This window comes from Schistocerca serialis, chromosome 4 (genome assembly GCF_023864345.2).
Source record: "Schistocerca serialis cubense isolate TAMUIC-IGC-003099 chromosome 4, iqSchSeri2.2, whole genome shotgun sequence".
In the NCBI taxonomy this organism is placed as follows: domain Eukaryota; kingdom Metazoa; phylum Arthropoda; class Insecta; order Orthoptera; family Acrididae; genus Schistocerca; species Schistocerca serialis.
Window position 1 is genome coordinate 845,874,009 of NC_064641.1, and position 25,354 is coordinate 845,899,362.

Genomic DNA, 25,354 nt, shown 5'->3' on the forward strand with positions numbered 1-25,354 from the left:
TGTTATAATCCAATGAGTAATGCACCGCAGTTAAGGAGTAATTACCACTCTCCACTCCTCGGAACGTGAATTAAACAAAAGGAAAGGCTACAAAAAAGTAACAAGCTGTACAGAAGTTAAGTCTCGCTGTCCTCAGTAAACCAAGTAAAACTATGAATTACGTGAATAAAATACTTCTGCATACATTTTGAAAACACGTTTACACTGATTGCGCCTCATGATGTCTAACTATCCTTCAGTAAGTCACATAAGGTTAAGTTAGCCTTACCTGGCACAATAAGAGATTTAAAATCAGTCTGGAAAGGACACAAGACAAAATCTCATGCTTAAAAAAGTAATTTTGCATCTCTTATCTCTGAACCGCCCCGACAGCTGAGTGGTCAGCGCGGCGGTCTGTCACCCCAAGGGGCCCGGGTTAGATTCCCGGCTGGGTCGGAGATTTCCTCCGTTCAGGCACTGGGTGTTGTGTTGTCCTCATCACTTCATCAGTGGAAGGCAGCGGGAAACCACAACTGGATCCACTTCCCTAGACGCTCATGCGGGGACCTCTCTGACGAGGCTTCCCCATGACAAGACCTGCCGTAAGGCAGAACACAAAGTTTTTAAGTTTATCTCTGAAACAGCTGCCTCACACTCAATGCTGACCTGGCTACCGCCATGTTGCTGCCACTGCTCACGCCGCCTCTGTTCAGGTACTTTGCAAGATAATGTCGGGCTTGATCTGTTCTGACCGTAGTGGCATGGTTCTCATTTCACGTGAGACTACTTCTTGTGATGGAAGGTTAATAGTGTTAGCTGTCGTATCTGTTCACACAGCGCGTCTTAACTTCGGAGGTGGAATTTTCGGACACGATCGTTTCTCCTAACTCATCCTCGCTAGTAGCGATACTGGCTCCAGCATCTATCACATTATAAGGTTAACCTGCTTCTGTGTGACTGACGGCAATCCCACTTTCCCGCCGTCGAGTTCTGGGATCTCATCCTCGACGCTGCACGTGCTTACATGTCTCGAGACATCGACCGCGTTGTTATACTAGTAATTTACACACAGCAGGCTCGCTCGACAGAGTTCAACAAATGTATATGGCACCTCGAGAAGCTAGGGAGAAAAAAACTCACTTTGCGAAGGAGGCAGTTGCAGTGTTCACAACACGAAACCAATATCTCCTCAGTAGTACATACATAAAAATATATAATTAAAATATAAATTATAAAAATATATAATTTTTTGTACCTTGCTCTGTATATTTTTATGTCTACTTGTGAGGAGATATTAGTTTCGTGTTGTGAGCACTGTAACTGCCTTCTTCCCAAAAGTGAGTTTATTATATATGCACAGAACAATCTGAAAATAATGTCCACCTGCCTGAGGAAACATCCTCGAAAACAGAAGACTTGGAGATCTATACAGTCTCTCGGAGAATATCAAATGGCTCTGAGCTTTATGGGACTCAACTGCTGAGGTCATTAGTCCCCTAGAACTTAGAACTAATTAAACCTAACAAACCTAAGGACATCACAAACATCCATGCCCGAGGCAGGATTCGAATATCAGATCGACCGCGTGGCCATCACACACCCTTCACAGGACATTCATGAGGTGCAAATCCGAAGAGGAGCCAAAATTGACTGACCACTATCTATTGCGATTAAAGTTACTCCGAAAAGAATCCACCACAAGAGAACTCATCTTAAAAAATTCGACACCAAAAAGATCAAAGAAAGCAACATAAAAGAAGAACGGGAAAAGGAGAAGGCAGGCATCTGCCATCAATTCCGTAACAAGATAAAGATAGCCAAAGAGGCAGTACCATTGAGGAAGAATACGAAACACCCGCATGTGAAGAAGCACTGGAAGAACGAAAGAGTGCTTTCCAGAAATATAACTCTAAGAAGTCACTGGAGACTCAACAACATTATCTTCAGGCCAGAAAGGAAGCCTCAAAAATTATCAGACAAACAAAGAGGAGGTACATGAAGGACCATTTGGACTCGACAGAAAAAGACTTCCGAGAGCACAATATCGAGACTTTTACAGAGCGTTCGCAGGGAAGATTCGAGGATACACCCCTCAGAACTCATATTTCCGAAAAACAGATTGCAAACTCGCGCTGACCAACCGAGATAATTGTACAGAGCTGACTCGATATTTCTCAGAACTACTCAATTGCCAGGAGCTCACATCAAGAGGACCCAAAGAGACTCCCGCCCTAGTAAACCCAGAATCTCTACCACCTACCAAAGAAGAAATCCATAGACACCAGACTCGAGAATAACAGGGCACCTGGAAAAGATGATATATTTGCAGAACTATTGAAGAACATGGGCCCAAATACACTTGAGAAGCTCACACAAATCATCATAGACATCTGGAAAACGGAAAAGGTACCGGAAGAATGGAAATGTGCACTCATCCATCCGTTACACAAGAACGGTGCCAGAACAGAATTCAATAACTACAGAGAGATTTCTGTCCTTGAAGTCACCTACAATATTCTACCCGCGTGCCTTTGTCAAAGAGCGCAAGAACAGCTTGAAAACAAAATTGGTGACTATCAAGCCGGTTTCCGACCGGGGCGTTCTTGTGTTGAACAAATTTTCAATTTGAAAATGCTATTGAAGTATAGAGCAACCAGAAGCTCTCCGTTCTTACGTACGTTCTTCGACTTCAAGAAGGCATATGATTCGGTCGATCGACAGTCTCTCCTTAACATCTTATAAGAACAAGGACTTGATCGAAAGACATTAAGACTCATCAAGGAAACACTAACGGGCACGAAGTCAAAAGTGAAATTCATGGGCGAATTGTCAGAGCCCTTTGAGATAAAGACCGGTGTGCGACAAGGTGATGGATTGTCAGCACTGCTCTTCGACCTTGTTATAGATAAAGTCATCCGAAAATGGAGATAGAATTGAAAACGTGGGACCACTAGAAACCCATTCAACTCGGACGAAAAAATGATGACATTAAGGTCAGTTGTTTAGCTTTCGCAGACGACCTGGCGATACTAGCTACCTGCGAAAATACATCGATCAAACAGACTGAAGTCCTTAAGGAATGCGCCGAGAAAACTGGACTAGAAATTTCATTCGAGAAGACCAAGTTCATTTGTACTACATTCGACATTCAGGAAGTGAACACAAAATACGGGCAGATTAAACGAGTTCCATACCTCAAATATCTCGGTGAGACCATAGAACCAACAGGGTTGGAAAAGGAAGCACAGGAAGTTCGGTTACAAAAGCTCAAACGAGCATGTGGGAGAACGCGTGAAATCTACAACAAGAAATGTATGTCCATTCATAAAAAGATTAAATATTATAATACAGTGATTAAACCTGAAGTGCTGTAAGGGAGCGAAACCTTGGTACTTAATAGAAAAGGCGATCTGGAGAACACCTTGAAGGAGGAAAGAAAGATAATGAGGAAAATGCTGGGACCAGACGAAACAGAAGTGGGGTATAGATCAAATTGCGCAAAGCAACAGAAGAACTGTCCAATCTTGCAGCAGGTATCAGGAAACGAAGGCTGAAATTCTATGGACACACTCAGACTCCCATCTTCAGGGTTAACTCACAAGATTTTGACATACACTGCAAAACTGAAAAACATTCCATGGATAGAAGAAGTCAAATATGATTTGGAAAAATCACAGATAGGAACATCGGACATACTAGACAGGAAACTTTACCGTCAGAAGATAAATAGATGGGTAGTAAAGCCAGAGAATGAAGTCCCTAAAAGATCAAGGATGAAGTGCTCAGAAGAAAGGAAGAAAGCACATAGCGAAAGAATGAAAGCTAAATGGGCTATTAGAAAGGCGAATCATAATGTAATGTGTGATCCGACAGGGACCATATGCACATAATAATATGCACAGGAAACAAACCAAGTCAATGTTGTAGTTGGAATGCAACTGTCAGAACATGAGTTTTGAAAAAGAAAAATTATTAATCAGACATACTTTACGGTTCGGGAGGATAGTTCGTCCTAGATTGGATAGTTTATGTGGCTCATTGTATCTTGTTGGATCTTGCCCACTCGTCGCTTATAGGGTGCCGAAGGGATGTAGCGTTCTCGGAATGCTATACAACAATACAAGCAAATAACATTAGTAGTTTTATTTCTATAAAGCAGAATTGATAATACAATACTGGCCATTAAAACTGCTACACCAAGAAGAAATGCAGACGATAAACGGGTATCCATTGGACAAATATATTATACTAGAACTGACATGTGCTTACATTTTCACGCAATTTGGGTGCATAGATCCTGAGAAATCAGTAACCAGAACAACCACCTCTGGCCGTAATAACGGCCTTGATACGCTTGGGTATTGAGTCAACAGAGCTTGGATGGCGTGTATAGGTACAGCTGCCCATGCAGCTTCAACACGATATCACAGTTCATCAAGGGTAGTGACTGGTGTATTGTGACGAGTCAGTTGCCACCACTGACCAGACGTTTTCAATTGGTGAGAGATCCGGCGAATGTGCTGGCCAGGGCAGCAGTCGAACATTTTCTGTATCCAGAAAGGCCCGTACTGGACCTACAACATGCAGTCGTGCATTATCCCGCTGAAATGTAGGGTTTTGCAGGGATCGAATGAAGGGTAGGGTCACGGGTCGTAACACATCTGAAATACAAAGTAGACTGTTCAAAGTGCCGTCAATGCGAACATGAGGTGACCGAGACGTGTAACCAATGGCACCCCACACCATCACGCCAGGTGATACGCCAGTATGGCGATGACGAAAAGACGCTTCCAATGTGCGTTCACCGCGATGTCGCCAAACACGGATGCTACCATCATGATGCTGTAAACAGAAGCTGGATTCATCCGAAAAAATGACGTTTTGCCATTCGTGCACCCAGGTTCGTCGTTGAATACACCATCGCAGGCGCTCCTGTCTGTGATGCAGCGTCAAGGGTAACCGCAGCCATGCTATCCGAGCTGACAGTCCACGCTGCTGCAAACGTCGTCGAACTGTTCGTGCAGATGGTTGTTATCTTGCAAACGTCCTCCATCTGTTGACTCAGGGATCGAGACGTGGCTACACGATCCGTTACAGCCATGCAGATAAGATGCCTGTCATCTCGACTGCTAGTAATACGATGCCGTTGGGATCCAGCACGGCGTTCCGTATTACCCTCCTGAATCCACCGATTCCATATTCTGCTAACAGTCATTGGATCTCAACCAACGCGAGCAGCAATGTCGCGATACGATAAACCGCAATCGCGATAGGCTACAATCCGACCTTTATCAAACTGGGAAACGTGATGGTACGCATTTCTCCTCCTTACACGAGGCATCACAACAACGTTTCACCAGGCAACGCCGGTCAACTGCTGTTTGTATATGAGAAATCGGTTGGAAACCTTCCTCATGTCAGCACGTTGTAGGCGTCGCCACCGGCGCCAACCTTGTGTGAATGCTCTGAAAAGCTAACCATTTGCATATCACAGCATCTCCTTCCTGTCGGTTAAATTTCGCGTCTGTAGCACGTCATCTTCGTGGTGTAGCAATTTTAATGGCCAGTAGTGTACTTAACTTTGGGGTTACACTTTTTGCTTTGGGGGGGGGGGGGGGGGGGGCGCTCATGGCGCTGCGTGGTACTTGTGAGTGGGCTATTTGGCTGACGTTTCCTCACCGCCTTCTCCGGTCTTAGGTTCGTCTTCGTTCCGGGGCGTGTGGTTACGCCAGAACATTTCTGGCTGTTTATTAGAAAAATTGCAACGAGATTGCGAAAATCCCCGTCAGCGAACGACAAATAAGTGTTCTGTCGGTGGGTTCTAGCTAACTGCTTTGATATTCGAAAACCACTTCCAATGGTTGTGCACTCATTTCCTATTTGTCGCCAAACCTTTCATATCTGCTCTCCCTAATTGCATTCAGTTATAAACAAATTTCCAAGCATTAGCCCTGTAACAGGTGTATCCGCTATAAAGGTGCGCAACGGATATCACAGCTATGCGAAACATGTATGGGGAAAGTGGAAATAAAGACAAAGTGACCTTCGTGAAGCATGGCTTTCTGTTCGAATACCAGCCGGCCGGGGTGACCGAGCGGTTCTAGGCGCTACAGTCTGGAACCGCGCTGCTGCTACGGTCGCAGGTTCGTATCCTGCTTCGGGCGTGGGTGTGTGAGATGTCCTTAGGTTGGTTAGGTTTAATTAGTTCTAAGTTCTAGGGGACTGATGACCTCAGAAGTTAAGTCTCATAGTGCTCAGAGCCATTTGAACCATTTTTGTTCGAATACCTGAAAGGGTATTAGTAACAAGAGGATATAAAACACCAGGAGTGGGATCTGACTTGATATGACATCGTAATTTAGAACAATTTTGCTAAACTTCGTCAGCAGATTTATTAGCTCAGTTATGGTCACTGTTAAATGGAACACAACATATAACAGGATAACATTGCAAAGGGGCAAAAAAAAAAAATGTTCAAATGTGTGTGAAATCTTATGGGACTCAACTGCTAAGGTCATCAGTCCCTAAGCTTACACAATACTTAACTTAAATTATCCTACGGACAAACACACCCACCCATGCCCGAGGGAAGACTCGAACCTCCGCCGGCATTGCAAAGGGTCATATCGCCTGCAAAGGTCAGTGGTATTTATGGTCTAATACTTGACAAAGCAGGTGCTTTAACTCGTGGTAATCCATATGTATTATAAAAATGTGTCTGTGTTTGTGTCTGTGTGGGTGGATGTGTGTTCCACACCTTCTAAACCACTGGAACGATTTCAATCAAACTTCGTACACATATGTTTTACTGTCAAGCAACAATCGCTGTGGGGGTAACAACCACCGACTTATCGTAGTTCGGGAGATATGACGCCATGAACAATGGGTCCGTGAAAAACTGCCATATTATGCATGACGTTTAAATTTATTGCGGCTTTGCTACTACCTCTATTCGCAAAATATTTCGCCGACAGAATTCACATATGCTGCTGAATGTATCTGCTCAAATACATCATTGTACGACACATAGTTCTATGGATATGGTGTCATGAACACTAAGATAACTGAAAAAATTGCGCATCATGGATGAAGTTTTAATATATTAATCCCTTACTTCTAAGACACTGCTACGGTCGACGGAACATAGAGGAATCAGGCAGTGTTTGTTGACAGCTTTCAAATGTGAAGCGCAGACGGCCGTTGCGAGAACTATAGCCGTTTATAGCGAGGAAGAAGAGTTGATTTAGAAACATTTACAAAATCGTGTTGTAGCAGCAAGGTGCTGGCTGCAGACACGCGAAGCAGCTGAGCTCAGCGTGCAGAAACTGCCTGGGATCATGTTTCTTAATTTGGGTACTGTACTTACGCGTTTGTACATTATGGATATTTCTTTGTGCGGCTGTTTCATAATTTCAAAAGTGTTTTCACGAATACATGGAAATGAAATTTTTTCAGTACTTTACTACAAACACAGTAATTTTTTTGGTTTTCGTTTTAATAGAAAACTGGCAAAACGAATACGAGGGCAACGGTGGGTTTATCGCTAGTTATAGGTTAATGTGGCCCATAAATATAGGAACCAGAAATAAGATAGCCATGCACACTTCAAAAGAAAACCTTAAACTTCATGATTGTTCAGAGTGATACCCGCGTCCAGATGCTACATGGATTATTCGCAAAGACGAAAGTGTTCACACTCACTAAATTTATTTTCATTTCGGGTAGCCATACTGATGTGTTGGCAAATGTGCCAACACCTTGTAGATAGAGGAGGCCGAAATGCACGCTATCTAACGCAGACGGGCGTGAATTCTGGAACAGGATAAGTAGTGAATTCTAATAAGAAAAGTATGCAGCTCCTCGAATACTTATCTTTTAATTCCTTCATGTGAGTACAGAATTCTGGATGAGACATTTCATATGATAACTATCAAACTATGTAAGGCTAATGGCGCCTTGCTAGGTCGTAGCCATGGACTTAGCTGAAGGCTATTCTAACTGTCTCTCGGCAAATGAGAGAAAGGCTTCGTCAGTGTAGTCGCTAGCAAAGTCGTCGTACAACTGGGGCGAGTGCTATTCCGTATCTCGAGACCTGCCTTGTGGTGGCGCTCGGTCTGCGATCACACAGTGGCGACACGCGGGTCCGACATGTACTAAATGGACCGCGGCCGATTTAAGCTACCACCTAGCAAGTGTGACACCACACATACAACAAATTTATTGAAGTTTCATTTTCCATACCCTGTCCTGGGAGTACTCACATGAAGATGGCTAGCGTCCGAAATCAGCTGACTGTGGTGTAAGTAAGTGATTCTATTATACCCAAAAATTACGCCAGGCGTGAACACGCTGGAGCACTTGGGAGGCAAAGGCGGCGGGAGTGGCAATATAGGATGGGGCAAATAAAAGTGGCCCGGAGAACAGAGTTCCAGGGTATAGAGCAACACAGCAGACGAAAGGAAATACAGTTATTGAATTAACTATAGCAGGTGTTGAAAGTGACCACCATTCGTTTTCTGGCACCTTTGGTCCCTGGTCAGCAAGTTGCTGAAGGTGGGTCAAAGCTGGACTGCTGCAATTGCTGCAGTCTCATCCGAAATGTTCTGCTGCAGTTCTTGAAGAGTGTGAGGCCTGCTGAAGATATACCTTAGACTTGAGGGCTCCCCAAGTAAAGTAATCGCACACTGACAGATCAGGTGACCTGGGTGGCCAGCTGGGGCCTGTGTTAACGACTCTGTCAGGCGTGAAGACTGTGGAACGTGCTCCAAGGTTCGGCTGGCTGTATGGGCAGTTGCTCCATCCTGTTGGAAGTAACTGTAGGCCTTTTCCTCCCCCGTTAATGCTGCAACAAATTCAAGTCCAATCGTATCCATTCGTCCGGGGCACATTTATTTGCCCCACCCTGTGCCTTGCAAAATGTGGCGAACATAATGGTCTTAACGCAAACACTCTTCTTGGCGTGCCCTATGGATGCAGACAAACGTTTCTGCTTTCTTCCATCGCCATCTGAAGTTGGTAGAGTCTTACACTGCAAGTAACAGTTACCTAGGAAAGAATTCATACTAACCCCAATCACTCACTCACTCATCCTTACTTTGCTTTCAACACACAGGAGGGGCACAGGTACTGAAAATATAATAATTTTGGCCAGGCAAAAAAAGCTCCTCTCTTTCAAATGCATGTCTAGTTCGCAAACAGATGACTTGTGGCGTCAGCTGCTGATAATTCTCATGTTGAGAGCCTTTCTGTTATCAGAAAATTCTAATAGATCTGTTTCAATATTATTACTCATAATATTCTTTTAGGTAGTTTCTCATAAGGTATTAAATTATTTCTTAATTACACCCACATAGCCGGCCTGTGTTGCCGAGCGGTTCTAGTCGCTTCAGTCTGGAACCGCACGACCGCTGCGGTCGCAAGTTCGAATCCTGCCTCGGGCATGGATGTTTGTGATGTCCTTAGGTTAGTGAGGTTTAAGTAGTTCTAAGTTCTAGGGGACTGATGACCTCAGATGTTAAGTCCCATAGTGCTCAGAGCCACTTGATTTTACACCGGCATATCTTACTGTTTCCTCTCTTTCCTTGAACGCCGTTAAGTAAGGGTCGGAACTAATAGGCCTGAGTTGAGGAAGCTCATTAGTGATAGAAACTAATCCTGACGCTCTATGAGTATGAAACTGAGTAGGTGAGAAAAAGCGAAAAAACATTCTGGCGCTTTGGGTTCCCATTTACTTAGATTCGTCTGTATGTAGAAGCCACTGAAATTCATATTTTCATTTGAAACGAGTCATGCACAGTGCTGAGAAATGAAAAGCTACGTTGATAAAAAAAGTCACGTTTTCGTTTAAAATCAGCCAAAAACATTATTTCTTTTCAGCAAAAAGTTATCAGGAAGAAAAGGCTAGAAAACATTAATTACGGGGAATAAATCCAACTTCAAATTTTTTCTTTCATACATGAGGAACTGTTTTTAAAGTGTAATTGAAAGTTAGTAATGCAGTATCCGTAGTAGCAACTGTACAAGCTGTAACGCGAATATAAATTAATTTGTACTTCGGCTCGTAGAACACATGGACGAAAGCTTTTTGACAGTCACCAACTACGGAGCAATAAATACAAACAATAAAGTACAAAGGATACGCTCATGAATTGGGTCTCGCTTTGTGCTGAAACTGAGCGTGGTTCCATCCCCTGCCGCAAACCCTGTTACCCCCTCGCCCCCTCTTTCCTCACCCCAGCCGAGCACGACGGTCACGTGCGGCGCCTGTTGAATGTGAGTTAGTTAGGTTCCTCCCAGAAGTCCACGAGAAACGTGCTGAATTACTGCTTCCGAACGTTAGTATTCAATAGTGTCCACGGCGAAAGCAACTCGCTTCGACAGCACGGAACAGTGTGTGCTGGAACAGTTCTACTTCAGGATAACTTGTCTTTTTAGACTTAAAAAAAAAGTCAGATGTCGCTCTCAAAATGCGAAAGTACTACAAATGCGTTGTGTGTTCAGCTTTTACTGATGTACCACCGTCCTTATAACACGTGTGATCATTTGGAATCGCTCATTCGAAGATGGAAGTACATGTAAATGAAAAGAAGTGGCAGAATGCATTTCGAAAGAAGCGTTTCATTTCCTTTTTATTTTAGCATCTCACAGTCTCTATTGCATAATACGGAAAGTAGCAATCCCAAGAGAAATTATGTTTTGTCTAAATTATCCATTATTAGCAAAGACAAGCCTCATATTTTTCGATTCAATGGAAATAATTGTGCTCCACGACCGTGATGTAATCTACGACAGATAGGTCAGCATCGGTCGTAATGTCTTGGGGTCGGTTGGGGCGTTGGGGGAAATATATTTATTAAGTAATTATATTTATTACGATTTCCGCTTTTTGTCATAATATTTTTCTCGGATTAAAAAAAAGGAGTAAGATGGCATGTGCTGTTTCGTCCCTACTGTTCAAGCTAGACATCAAAGAAGCAATAACTGAAATAAAGGAAAGGTTCAAGAGTTGGATTAAAATTCAGGGTTTAAGGATAAAATGATAAGATATTGCTATCCTCGGTGAAACTGAAAAATAATTATGGAACGTATTGAATGGAATGAATCATGTAGCTCTCATCATACAGTAAAGCTGCATGCCCTCGGGAAAAATTACGGCTGTAGTTTCCTCTTGCTTTCAGCCGTTCGCAGTACCAGCACAGCAAGGCCGTTTTGGTTAGTGTTGAAAGGCCAGATCAGTCAATCATCCAGACTGTTGCCCCTGCAACTACTGAAAAGGCTGCTGCCCCTTTTCAGGAACCACACGTTTGTCTGGCCTCTCAACAGATGCCCCTCCGTTGTGGTTGCACCTACGGTACGGCCATCTGCATCGCTGAGGCACGCAAGCCTCCCCACCAACGGCAAGGTCCGTGGTTCATGGAGGGAGGACATATGCACAGTACTCCGCAATTCGCACTTTATTGCTTGGCAGAGGGTTCATCTATTTCTCTACCGTGCACTCTCGAACAGCGCGTGGGAAAACGAACGCTTAAATCTGTCTCAGTGAATTTGATTTCTCTTATTTTATTCCAAATCCTCCCTAAGTTTAAAGACTGTAGCTTCAAATTTGAGCAGATGTAATATTTCTGCAAAACATTTAAAACAAGCCAAATACTTTACGTAACTCTGCAGAAACTTCTACACGATGTTCTTATACCAAACACATATACTATTAAAATTACAAACTTATTTCTTCAAGTTTCAATGAATGTAAAAGTATTGTAAAACATCAATTTTTGTGAAAACTATCCATCTGATAAGATTGACATTCAAGATTAATTGCGTTTCAGTGGTTCTAGACCATTATAGTAACAAATTGTATGATTTTAAATTATCAGATTTTCAATATGATGTTTCTAATAGTATGGAGGCACACACAGATCACTAGTTCGAACGCTTGGCTGAGCAGTGGGTAGGGGAAGTCCCATTGTCCCTGACGCTCGGTGCAATCTCGCGTTCGCGTTCGGACTCGACGTTATATTTATCGGGACATTTTACACAAAAATCCAAAATACCTATTTTAAAAGGAATGAGCTGGGAATTTTCAGTCGTTTATTAAAAATCAGTTACAGTGAGTTTGTTGCGAAATCAGTGTTAAACGTTCTTAAATTAAAAAAAAAGGATAAGTAAACAGCCTTTATAATATGGCAATTACGATAGCAACTAAGTGTTCAGTCTTCGTAATTGGTGTTTTCTTCGTAAATTATATTATGTCAAAATAAACTAAAAGCTCTTTGGTAAACAAAATGGACAATAATTATCTAGTCTGCTTGGACGGAAAACGAGAAGACATTCAATAACTTCAGTCATTTCCATTAGACTTATAAAGAAATAACAGTAATCTGTAGTTAAGTATTAACATTTCTCATTTCTTAATTTATCTTTATTGGAAACCATTTCATGGAACTCTTCACAGTATAATTTGAAATTACACAGCAAGATCATCTTTGTGACTGCGTCGGTTTGCAGTTGCTTTGTCCATTGAGCGTTTATACGGTTCATTACACACTTTGTGCATCACAAGACGGGTAGGAGCGATAAGTGTTCGTGCCCGGGCGGGGTGAGATGGCATCGACTGTTCGACACACTCGACTGCGTAACGTGGTTGCGACATTGTGTGTTGGGCTCGTTCGGTCTACGAAGAGAAACGTAGGACACATGCTGTTGGTTGGAATATCTATATGTCTTTATGGTTGTTGTTGTCGTCGTTGTCGCGGTCGTGACATTCGTTCTGAAACTCGTTTGATGCAGCTCTCCATGCTACTCTGTCCTCTGCAAGCCTCTTCTTCTCCGAGTAACTACTGCAACCTACATCCTTTTGAATCTGCTTAGTGTACTCATCTCTTGGTCTCCCTCTACGATTTTTATCCTCCACACTTCCCTACAGTACTGAATTGGTTAACCCTTGATGCTTGATGTCTCAGGATGTGTCCTACCAACCACACCCTTCTTTTAGTCAAGTTGTGCCATAAATGTCTTGTCTCCCCAATTCTATTCTGTACCTTCTCATTAATTAAGTGATCCACCCATTTAACTTTCAGTATTTTTCTGCAGCTCCGCATTTCTGAAACTTCAATTCTCTTCTTGTTTAAACTGTTTATTGTCCATTTTTACTGCACACAACTACATTCAGGAAAGACTTCCTAACACTTCACTCTATATTCGATGTTAACAAATTTCTCTTTTTTAGAAACTCTTTTCTTGTCATTGCCAGTCTGCATTTTATATCCTCTCTACTTCGGCCACCATCAGTTGCATGCTCCCCAAATAGCAAATCTCATTTACTAATTTAAGTGTCTCGTTTCCTAGTCTAATTCCCATAGCACCATCTGATTTAATTCGATTACATTCCATTATCCTTTTTTTTTTTCTGTAGGTGGAATCTATCTTCCCCGTAGTGAAATTTTCTTCTAAATCCTTACATTTATCCTCTAGCTATTCCTGCTTAGCCATTTTACACTTCCTGTCAATCTCATTTTTTAGACGTTCGTATTCCCTTTCGCCTGATTCATTTGCTTTATTTTTATATTTTCTTCTTTCATCAGTTAAATTCAGTACCTCCTGTGTTATTGAAGGACTTATTCCAGGCCTTGTCTTTTTACTTATTTTATCCTCAGCTGCCTTCAACATTTCATTTATCAAAGCTAACCATTCATCTTCTAATGCATTCCTTCCCTCTGTTCTTGTCAATTGTTTCCTTATACTCACTCTGAGACACTCAACAACCTCTCGTTACTTTACCTTATCCAGGTCCCCCCTCCTTAATTTGTTACCTCTTTGCAATTCCTTCAGATTTAATCTACAGTTCATAACCAGTAAATTGTGGTCAGAGCCCACGTCTGCCCCTGTAAATATCTCACAATTTAATATTTGGTTCCGATATCTCTGTCTAACGATTATGTAATCAATCTGAATCCTTTCAGTCTCTCCAGGTCTCTTCCACTTATAGCACATTCTTTCACGATTCTTAAACCAAGTTTTAGCAGTGATTAAATTATGCACTGTGCAAAATTCTACCAGGTGGCCTACTCTTTCATTCCTCTCCCCCGTTCATATTAGTCTACTGTTTATCCTTCCCTTTCTTTTCCTACTATCGAATTCCGGCCCTCCATCACAATTAAATTTTCGTTTCTCTTAGCAACGTGAATGATTTTTTAAAATCTCATCATACATTTCTTTAATCTCTTCATCGTCTGCGGAGCTACTTGGCGTATCAACTTGTACTGCTCTGATAGTTGTGGGCTTTGAGTGTATCTTGTCTATGATAATGCGTTCAATATGCCTTTCGTAGTAACTTACCCGCATTCCTATTTACTTGTTCATGATTAAACTCACTCCTACGTTACCCCTTTTTGACTCTGTATTTATGACCCTTTATTCACCTGATCAGAATTCCTGTTCCTCCTACCACCGAGCGTCACTAATTCCCACTACATATAACCACTACATGTAACTTCAACCTATCCATTTTCCTTTTTAAATTTTCTAACCCACCTGCCCGATTGAGTATCCGACAATCCAAGCTGCGACTCCGGAGAACGCCAGTTTTATTTCTCCTGATGACTTCCTCTTGAGTAGTCCCCAGCCAGAGATCCGAATGGGGGCTATTTTACTTCCGGAATATTTCACCCAATAGGACGCCATCATCATTTAACCATACACTAGAGCTGCATGGCCTCGGGAAAACTTAACGGCTATAGTTTCTCCTTGCTTTCTGCTGTTTGCAGTCCCATCACAGCAAGCCACTTTGGCTGATGTTACAAGACCAGACCGGTTAATCACCCAGACTGTTGACCCTGTAACTACTGAAAAGGCTGTTGTTCCTCTTTTTTTGTGGTGTATCTCATTATTGCAATAACTGATGGAAGGGAATATGTTTTGTGAGAAACTCATCTTCTACATCTATATCTACATCTACATTTATACTCCGTAAGCCACCCAACGGTGTGTGGCGGAGGGCACTTTACGTGCCACTGTCATTACCTCCCTTTCCTGTTCCAGTCGCGTATGGTTCGCGGGAAGAACGACTGCCGGAAAGCCTCCGTGCGCGCTCGAATCTCTCCAACTTTACATTCGTGATCTCCTCGGAAGGTATAAGTAGGGGGAAGCAATATATTCGATACCTCATCCAGAAACGCACCCTCTCGAAACCTGGACAGCAAGCTACATCGCGATGCAGTGCGCCTCTCTTGCAGAGTCTACCACTTGAGTTTGCTAAACATCTCCGTAACGCTACCACGCTTACCAAATAACCCTGTGACGAAACGCGCTGCTCTTCTTTGGATCTTCTCTATCTGCTCTGTCAACCCGACCTGGTACGGATCCCACACTGATGAGCAATACTCAAGTATAGGTCGAACAAATGTTTTGTAAGCCACCTCCTTTGTTAATGGACTACATTTTCTAAGGACTCTCCCAATGAATCTCAACCTGGCACCCGCCTTACTAACAATTAATTTTATATGATCATTCCATTTCAGATCGTTCCGTACGCATATTCCCAGATATTTTACAGAAGTAACTGCTACCAATGTTTGTTCCGCTATCATATAATCATACAATAAACGATCCTTCTTTCTATGTATTCATAATACATTACATTTGTCTATGTTAAGTGTCAGTTGCCACTCCCTGCACCAAGTGCCTATCCGCTGCAGATCTTCCTGCATTTCGCTGCAATTTTCTAATGCTGCAATTTCTCTGTATACTAGAGCATCATCCGCGAAAAGCCGCATGGAACTTCCTACACTATCTACTACGTCATTTATATATATTGTGAAAAGAAATGGTCCCATAACACTCCCCTGTGGTACGGCAGAGGTTACTTTAACGTCTGTAGACGTCTCTCCATTGAGAACAACATGCTGTATTCTGTTTGCTAAAAACTCTTCAATCCAGCCACACAGCTGGTCTGATATTCCGCAGGCTCTTACTTTATCAGGCGACAGTGCGGAACTGTATCGAAAGTCTTCCGGAAGTCAAGGAAAATGGCATCTATCTGGGAGCCCGTATCTATTATTTTCTGGGTCTCACGAACAAATAAAGCGAGTTGGGTCTCACACGATCGCTGATTCCGGAATCCATGTTGATTGCTACAGAGTAGATTCTGGGTTTCCAGAAACGAGATGTTACGCGAGCAAAAGAAAAAAAAAAAAAAAAGAAAAAAAAACATGTTCTAAAATTCTACAACAGATCGATGTCAGAGATATAGGCCTATAGTTTTGCGCATCTGCTCGACGACCCTTCTTGAGAACTGGGACTACCTGCGCTCTTTTCCAATCATTTGGAACCCTCCGTTCCTCTAGAGACTTGCCGGTACACGGCTGTTAGATGGGGGGCAATTTCTTTCGCGTACTCTGTGTAGAATGGAATTGGTATCCCGTCAGGTCCAATGGACTTTCCTCTGTTGAGTGATTTCAGTCGCATTTCTATTCCTTGGACACTTATTTCGATGTCAGCCATTTTTTCGTTTGTGCTAGGATGTAGAGAAGGAACTGCAGTGCGGTCTTCCTCTGTGAAACAGCTTTGGAAAAGGTGTTTAGTATTTTGGCTTTACGCGTGTCATCCTCTGATTCAATGCCATCATCATCCCAGTGTGTCTGGATATGCCGTTTAGATCCACTTACTGATTTAACATAAGACCAGAACTTCCTAGTATTTTCTGTCAAGTCGGTACATAGAATTTTACTTTTTGGAATTCACTGAACGCTTCACGCATAGCCCTCCTTACGCTAACTTTGACATCGTTTAGCTTCTGTTTGTCTGAGAGGTTTTGGCTGCGTTTAAACTAGCAGTGGCCGGCCGAAGGTGCCGTGCGGTTCTAGGCGCTGTAGTCTGGAACCGCGAGACCGCTACGGTCGCAGGTTCGAATCCTGCCTCGGGCATGGATGTGTGTGATGTTCTTAGGTTAGTTAGGTTTAACTAGTTCTAAGATCTAGGGGACTAATGACCTCAGAAGTTGAGTCCCATAGTGCTCAGAGCCAAACTAACAGTGGTGCTCTCTTTGCTTTCGCAGTAGTTTCCTAACTTTGCTGTTGAACCACTCTGGGTTTTTCCCGTCCCCCACAGTTTTACTCAGCACGTACGTGTCTAAAACGCATTTTACGATTGCCTTGAACTTTTTCCATAAACACTCAACATTGTCAGTGTCGGAACAGAAATTTTCGATTTGATCTGTTAGGTAGTCTGAAATCCGCCTCCTATTACTCTTGCTAAACAGATAAACCTTCCTCCCTTTTTTTAATATTCTTATTTATTTCCATATTCAGGGAGGCTGCAACTGCCTTATGATCACTGATTCCTCGTCTGCGCTTACAGTGTCGAAAAGTTTGTTATCAGTAGGTCCGAGATGTTATCCCCACGAGTTGGTTCTCTGTTTAATTGCTCGAGGTAATTTTCGGATAGTGAACTCAGTATAATGTCACTCGATGCTCCTTCCCTACCACCCGCCCTAAACATCTGACTGTCCCAGTCTATATCTGATAAATTGAAATCTCCACCTAAGACTATAACATGCTGAGGAAATTTATGTGAAATGTATTCCAGATATTCTCTCAGTTGTTCTGCCACTAATGCTGCTGAGTCGGAAGGTCGGTAAAAGTAGCCATTTATTAACCTAGCTCGGTTGTTGAGTGTAACCTCCACCCATAAAAACTCACAGGAACTATCCACTTCTATTTCAGTACAGGATAAATTACTACTAACAACGACAAACACGTCACCACCGGTAGAATGCAATCTGTCCTTTCTAAACACCGTCTGTGCCTTTGTAAAAATTTCGGCAGAATTTATCTCTGGGTTCAGCCAGCTTTCCGCACCTTTAACGATTTCAGCTTCGGTGCTTCCTATCAGCGCTTGAAGTTCCAGTACTTTACCGACGGAGCTTCGACAGTTTACAATTACCTTACCGATTGCTGCTTGGTCTCCGCATGTCCTGACTTTGCCCTGCCCCCTTTGCGGCTCTTGCCCTTTTGTGTATTTGCCGAGCTCATCTAACCTGAAAAACCGCCCAGTCCACGCCACACAACCCCTGCTACCCGTGTAGCCGCCTGCTTCGTGTAGTGGACTCCTGACCTATCCAGCGGAACCCGAAACCCCACCACCCTATGGCGCAAGTCGAGGAATCTGCAGCCCACACGGTCGCAGAACCGTCTCAGCCTCTGATTCAGATCCTCCACTCGGCTCTGTACCAAAGGTCCGCAGTCACTCCTGTCGACGATGCTGCGGATGGTGAGCTCTGCTTTCATCCCGCTAGCGAGACTGGCAGTCTTCACCAAATCAGATAGCCGGCGGAAGCCAGAAAGGATATTCTCCGATCCATAGCGACACACATCATTGGTGCCGACATGAGCGACCACCTGCAGATAGGTGCACACTGTACCCTTCATGGCATTCGGGAGGACCCTTTCCACATCTGGAATGACTCCCCCCGGTATGCACATGGAGTGCACCTCGATTTTCTTCCCCTCCCTTGCAGTCATATCCCTAAGGGGCCCCATTATGCGCCTGACGTTGGAGCTCCCAACTACCAGTAAGCCCACCCTCTGCAACCGCCCAGATCTTGCAGACTGAGGGGCAACCTCTGGAACAGGACAAGCTGCCATGTTTGGCCGAAGATTAGTATCAGAGCTTGAAACAGGTTCGTCAGACAAACAGGAGAGGCCTTCTGTTCAGCCGGCCGGAATGTCTTTTGCCCCCTGCCACACCTGGAGAGGACATCCCACCCTACCACGGGTGGGGGGTCAGCCTCAATGTGGGCAGGGTCCCGGGCAGCCACAGCCGCAGTCCGATCACAGAGGATAGAAGGATATAGAGCGGCCTTCCCCACGGCAGTGGCCCGGCCGGCATGTGCTCGCCTGCCTCGCCCCTCTGGGCACCTACCTGGCCGGCTGGGCACAGCCCGCACTCCTGTTTCCTTCCTAATTTTTTGCTTACTACCTTATCTCACCTGATTTTCTGATCTCTAGTTGTCAGTTATTAACATATTTAAGGAGATGAACAAATAAACTAAATAACTGAAAAAATTACTTTTTTTAGCACATACTATAATTGCTTGCTAATTTTATTACTTTTATATGGCAATAAGCATCCAAAATTACCTGTAGATAATTTTTATCTTTAATACTTTCACAAAAGAAATAACGGAAAAACAAATAGGTTGTGCACAATTCTTTTTCATTGTCTCTCTGCACCATTCTCTTCCTAGAAATCATAATGGAAAAGCTGTTTTTTAGTCCTAGCATAATTCAGCATTAATGTCTTATTAATTTGAACATTAGCATAAATTAAAATGAGTAAATAAATAAAGGAGTAAGCTTAATTATTTCTAACAAATTTTTATTATTGGCCTTTGAAATGAACAATTTTTTAAAGTTTTTGTCTAATTTTTTGTTCCTCAATATTCCGGTTTTTAACACATATATATTTCTTGATTCAAATACTAAAATAAATGTTCCCAATGCTGTCAATTGTCCAGTTTCTGTGATCGTCTTCCCCACCATTTGCGAAGTGTGGCGAGTCGACAAATAAATTGAGATTTGAGCACCGGTTGAGCAAACTGTTGCAATAAATGGTAAGATTTCTCTTTGGTCTCCCTTTCAATGTACTTGTCTTAAAAATGTTTTCACAAATCTTACATATGCGATTCACATCAGACGAAGGTTGCACCGGCCCTCCACGGTTTTTAGTTGAAACCAAATTGACAGCTAAGTTCAAAGGCATATTTTCGATATGCCCACTGATTGCCACCAAACATTCTTCACATTTTATTTTCCGCCCTAGGCTCCGCACAACGTATCCTCCAATGTATTCCACAACATCCATACTTAACGTGGAAAAAACTGGCTCCATTGGTAAGAACGGTTCATCTTCTTCATCACTTCCCCTTGAAACTTCTGCGTCCAACAAGCTTGATTTAGGCGTAGACACATTTATTTTATCTTCACTGCTTAATTTAGTTCCAATTCCAAGTCCCAACAGGTCAATTTTATCAAGTGGTATTACATTTCCACTGCTAACATCACTTTCATGCAACTGCTTATGCACAATAATTTTCCTGAACAAGTGGCAAAACTCGTAAGCACTTGGGTTGTCGTTGTTTCCTCCTCTCCTTCTGATATAGCAGAACAATCTCTCCAAATGGTCTTGACTTATTTTATAGATGGGTATATATTTCAGCAACTTCTCCTCTTTTATAAGTCTGACATACATTCTGCCCACGCTGTTGAAGCATATCAGAAAACCCATAAAACCAGTTTTACGGGGACCTTTGATTACTATTCTGCCTTTTTTTTTTATTTTAGTTGCAGAATGTAAGTTTCTGCTCTCTCTAAAGTTAGACAAACATCAAGTTCATTATTTTCATTTATTGCTTGTTTTAAATATTTTTCTCTAATAGTCCTGGAATTTAGTACATCAAATAAATTATTAAAAATATTTACGAATTTGGTAGTTCCATCACTTTCTTGGAAGCCTGGAATGCCTTTCATTTTACAATATTTCAGTGCATCAGCCACACTCCAACTAAGCAACTAAGCTGCTTAGCTTCACTTTAATTTTTTGATTTTTGAACCAGACATGCTGATTTTTTATGTTAATAGTCACACTCATACCTTTCTCCTTCAGTTCTGGATCGTTAGGAAAGCGGTGGAAAGAAATTCTTCTCCTCTCGATATTTTCTTTTTTCTCTACGGTTATTACAACCGTATGCCACACAAATACCCATTCGAAAGCAGGAAAATTTTCGCGCACAACAGCAAAATCTCACACAATCACAACTCGTCTCTGACTCTACACCGAACCAACACTGGACTGAACAACGAGAAGCTCTAGACTGCATACCTGTTCGCATAAAGGAAGGAATTAACGGTACCCAGGCAGGAATGGCACCGCAGGGCCTCAGTGCGGTAGGTGCCCAGGGAGGCGGGGTTACCTGGCACATCTCGCGCCGACCGAAGGCCGCTCTATATCCTTCTATGCTCTGTGAGTCCGATCGGGGGATGCGTGGGACGAACTGGCCGTCCCCGACAAACCACCGTCCCGACCCCCACAGTGATGCCCATTGGCAACAGCCTCAAGCTGTGTGACCGAAGCCAACACTGCCTGAAGCTGGGAGCGAAAGGTTCCAACTCAGTCCGGATCCGAACACAGCAGTCGCAGTCCCTATCCATGCTAAATACTGTTGTGCAAAGAGCGTCTGACGTAATCTACAGAGAGCACAAACAATTCAACACAAAATTTAAACGGTTACGGTTATTAAAATACAGATTGCCTAGTAAATGCAGTAATGCTGCTACTTGCGCACTGCTGACACACTGCTAGGCGGCAGAAGGCTAACTGTACTGTCAGTAACGTAAAAAGACTATTTGAAAGAAATAAACAAATGACAGACGACTATGCGACTTTACAGGTCACAGATATTAAAATGCAAATCTGCTCCTGCTAATTACGAAACTACACAATGATTTGATGGATTTAACTAAACAAGTGCGCTAAGAACACTCAAACAAATTTTCAACTTGACTACTACACTTATATGAACGCTAAATAAGCCACTTGCTGCTACTTGCGCACTGCTGACATACTGCTCGGCGGCAGAAGGAGACTACGCGATTTTACACTATTCAGGTACCAAAACGCGATGCTACAACTCTCAAATACTGTAATACGCCTGAAATTTGTGAATTAAACAATGCAAGTACCCAAAAACACGCAAAGAAATTAAGAATTAAACTATGTAACAAATATGTGAGCTAAGAGTATACGACTTGCTGCTGGCAGCTGCTTATCCAACGGTGGCAGGGAGCACACTGGCTTTGACCAACCGACACTGGCCGTTCAAAACAAAAACAGAAGACAGACGACTACGCGAATTTACAGTATTCAGGTACTAAAACGCAATGCTACAACTCTCAAATACTTCAGTGATGAACCAACATTTTTTGTGAAGGCACAGTTAACAGGGACAATGCGCGAATCTGGGGGATGGAGAATAGCCAGGCTATCGTGCAGCACCTTCGAGATTCGCCAAAAGTTAATGTGTTCTGAGCAGTTCCATCGCCTTAAGTTTACTGTCTGTATTTCTTTTGCAAAATGACTGTCGCAGAACACGTGTATTTGGACTTGTTGGAAAGTTGGATCAATCCGTAACTGGAGACGGACAGTGTGGATTTCATTATGTTCCACCCCACATCGATCCTGTTGTTTGTGAATTCTTAAACAGGAAATTGAGAAACCGAAGGATTGGTTGGAGAGGGGTTGATGATCACCAATTCATGTCATGCCCTCCACACTATCCCGACCTAACCTCATGCGGTTTTTTTGTGTGCTGTTACGTGGAAGATTATGCCTCCTCTAACGACGAACCTACCAGTACTGTGAGCTTGCATCAACAGTGCTTTTGAACAGATTGATAGGGACATGCTGCGATGAACGTGTGAAGAACTTTGTTATCGATTGGATATCTGCAGAATAATTAGGGGGTACGTATGGAGCACTTGTAATAAGTAAAAAATGAAAAAAAATTGAGTTTTTCTATTTACGTGCAACGCCCTGCAACAATGCGTCAAATAATATATCTACAGAAGGGCTTCAATCATTTATGATAACTTTGTATTTCTTCTTTTTCTTCTTCTTCTTCTTTGTCACTGCACCCTTTGAGAATCTTTGGCCATCTCAACTACCTAAATTCAAATGGTTCAAATGGCTCTAAGCACTATGGAATTTAACATCTGAGGTCATCAGTCCCCTAGACTTAGAACTACTTAAACCTAACTAACCTAAGGACATCACACACATCCATGCCCGAGGCAGGATTCGAACCTGCGACCGTAGCAGCAGTGCGGTTCCAGACTCAAGCGCCTAGAACCGCTCGGCCACAGCGACCTGCTCAACTATCTACCTCGACACAACTTTTCTCCTGCAACCTTGGATCTTCATCTTGGTAAGTTCAGTCAACATAATGTTCATCCATTTTTCTCTGTGTCAACCCTTCCTACTGATGGAATGCAATCTTCTTTTCATCATTCTCTTGATGATTCTTTCGTGTGCTAGTATCTATTTATGTCCCAATGACCATATTCTCTCTGACTGAATGAATTTTATTATGTTTGCCGTGCACAATTTTCTGTAATTCATAGCTGTATCTTATTCTCCAACACTCAGCTTCTTTCATAGATCCATTTATTTTTCGCAAGATTTCTTTATGATTGTTCAAGCCCACTACTGTCATAGTCTATTTTTCTGACTGATATGAAACAGCCAATAGAAAAAGGGAACAACAGTCTTCAAACTTTATTGTTCTTGTAATTAGAGATTTCTTAAACAGTCTGCACTTGGCAAAATAGTCTTAATTTCCTCCTTGAATCCTTGAAACACGGCAGGCGACACTACATGTCTCGTTTCATTTAATTTGAGATTGGTTTTATAGTTAATGAATGATAATGGTGGGGAATGCATTGAGAATGTTTATTGAAGATCTTCCACCGCAATGACTTGTAGTACAGTGCTCTATGTAGCTTTATTTACCTTCTTTAACATAGTGATGGACTCACTGGTTTTAGAATGCTTTTTGGGTGCGTGAGATGCTTGGGAGATGAGACGGGGTGTATAGAAGATGCTATGGAAAATGAAATTTTGCTGGAAGCGTGGGCTGGAGGTTCAGGTCGACTTCGCAGAACTGGGGCTGCCGAGGGGTCCCAGAGGGCAGAAAAGCATTGTCCAGCTCCACAACTCCGCCCAATCTGGTTTCTACCCAGGGGCAGAGAGGCACCACGAGCAGTAAGTGAGAGTCGTTTCTTCGTGCTGAGCAGAGCGTCATTGTGAAAAGCCATCGGGCGCTTTAGAAAGCACGGACTGCCGATAATATGCTAATCTCATGAGCTGTCGTTCCTAACTGCAGAGCTCTCCGACATTAGGCTACCGCTATAGGCGCGAAAACTCGCGATTGATAGATTAGAGTGTGGCGTCACTAGCACTTAGCTGGAGCGGACTTTTTTAGTAGGAGGGGAGAGCTTTTCCATATATGATTGGCGTCTGATTGCGACGCACTGTTTTGGCGAGATTCTCTGTGCTGGAGGGAAGTCTTGCTATTGGACTGCAGGATTTTATGTTTTCACTATTGGTGATTGACACAGCTTGGCGGAGGAAGGACAGCAGGGGGTAAGAGAGAGCCAAAGATAGAGGACTCAGGGGTGAGATGTAGTGGAGGCGTCATTGACTCTGGGTCGAGACTTGATCGGGACGACTTCGGCTGAAATGTTGAGCTAACAAGAGCGACTTCAGAGTTATGAGACGTCCAGGGAACGGTGTTGCAGTTGTAGCAACACCTCTTCGTCTTCCCGATAGATCCTGCATGTCAGCAGCTTTCACCGCGGCACCCGTCGATTGAATTACAGTGATCGCTCATAGGAGCACCGGCGAGCTAGGTCATTCTTATTCTGCACCTGTGGAATAATGTACCATCGCCTGTTTCAAGCGCAACGTACATGTTTTGAATGTATGAACTTTATAGTCAGTCAAGAAACTTTCAATCATTGTATTCTGACAGGAAATAGTAGTTTTTGAAACTGAGTTTCTTACCCTTGTTGTTGTTGTTGTTGTGGTCTTCCGTCCTAAGACTGGTTTGATGCAGCTCTCCATGCTACTCTATCCTGTGCAAGCTTCTTCATCTCCAAGTACTTACTGCAACCTACATTCTTCTGAATCGGCTTAGTGAATTCATCTCTTGGTCTCCCTTTCCGATTTTTACCCTCCACGCTGCCCTCCAATACTGAAATTGTGATCCCTTGATGCCTCAGAATGTAGTGGAACAGACCCCTCCCCACTGACGCAAATTACGAAAAAGGAAAATGTTTATCTTTTTTATTCAAATGAAATTACGCAATTAATTATTTAAATTATCATTTTTGTAAATTAATATTAAAATAAATAAATAAATTTTCTTGTAAACGCGCTCTTTGGTCGGAAGCAGCGAAGACAAGGCATTGCTATCTCTGACCAAAGAGGTGCGGTAGCGTTGATAGACGTCCGCCAGTCGAGAGCGGCAGCAGTTGCAAATAAGATCTCTTACTGTGATAACACGTAGAGCAGTTCATAGGAACAGTGCAAGTGACTGATGTATTCTTGTAAATGATATTGACCAGTTTGAAGATTCGATAATGTCAGATTTCATTGCAACTCAATTTCGTATGGTCGTAAATAAGTACAAGCAATAAATGAATATGAAAAACAGGAAGATCAAGAGTTAGAGAAAAAAAAATCATTTCCATACCTACCTACTTGAAGACTCGGAGGGAGAAAATCAACGGAGACAATAGCCTGAGCAGCAGCTATCAAGAGAAAA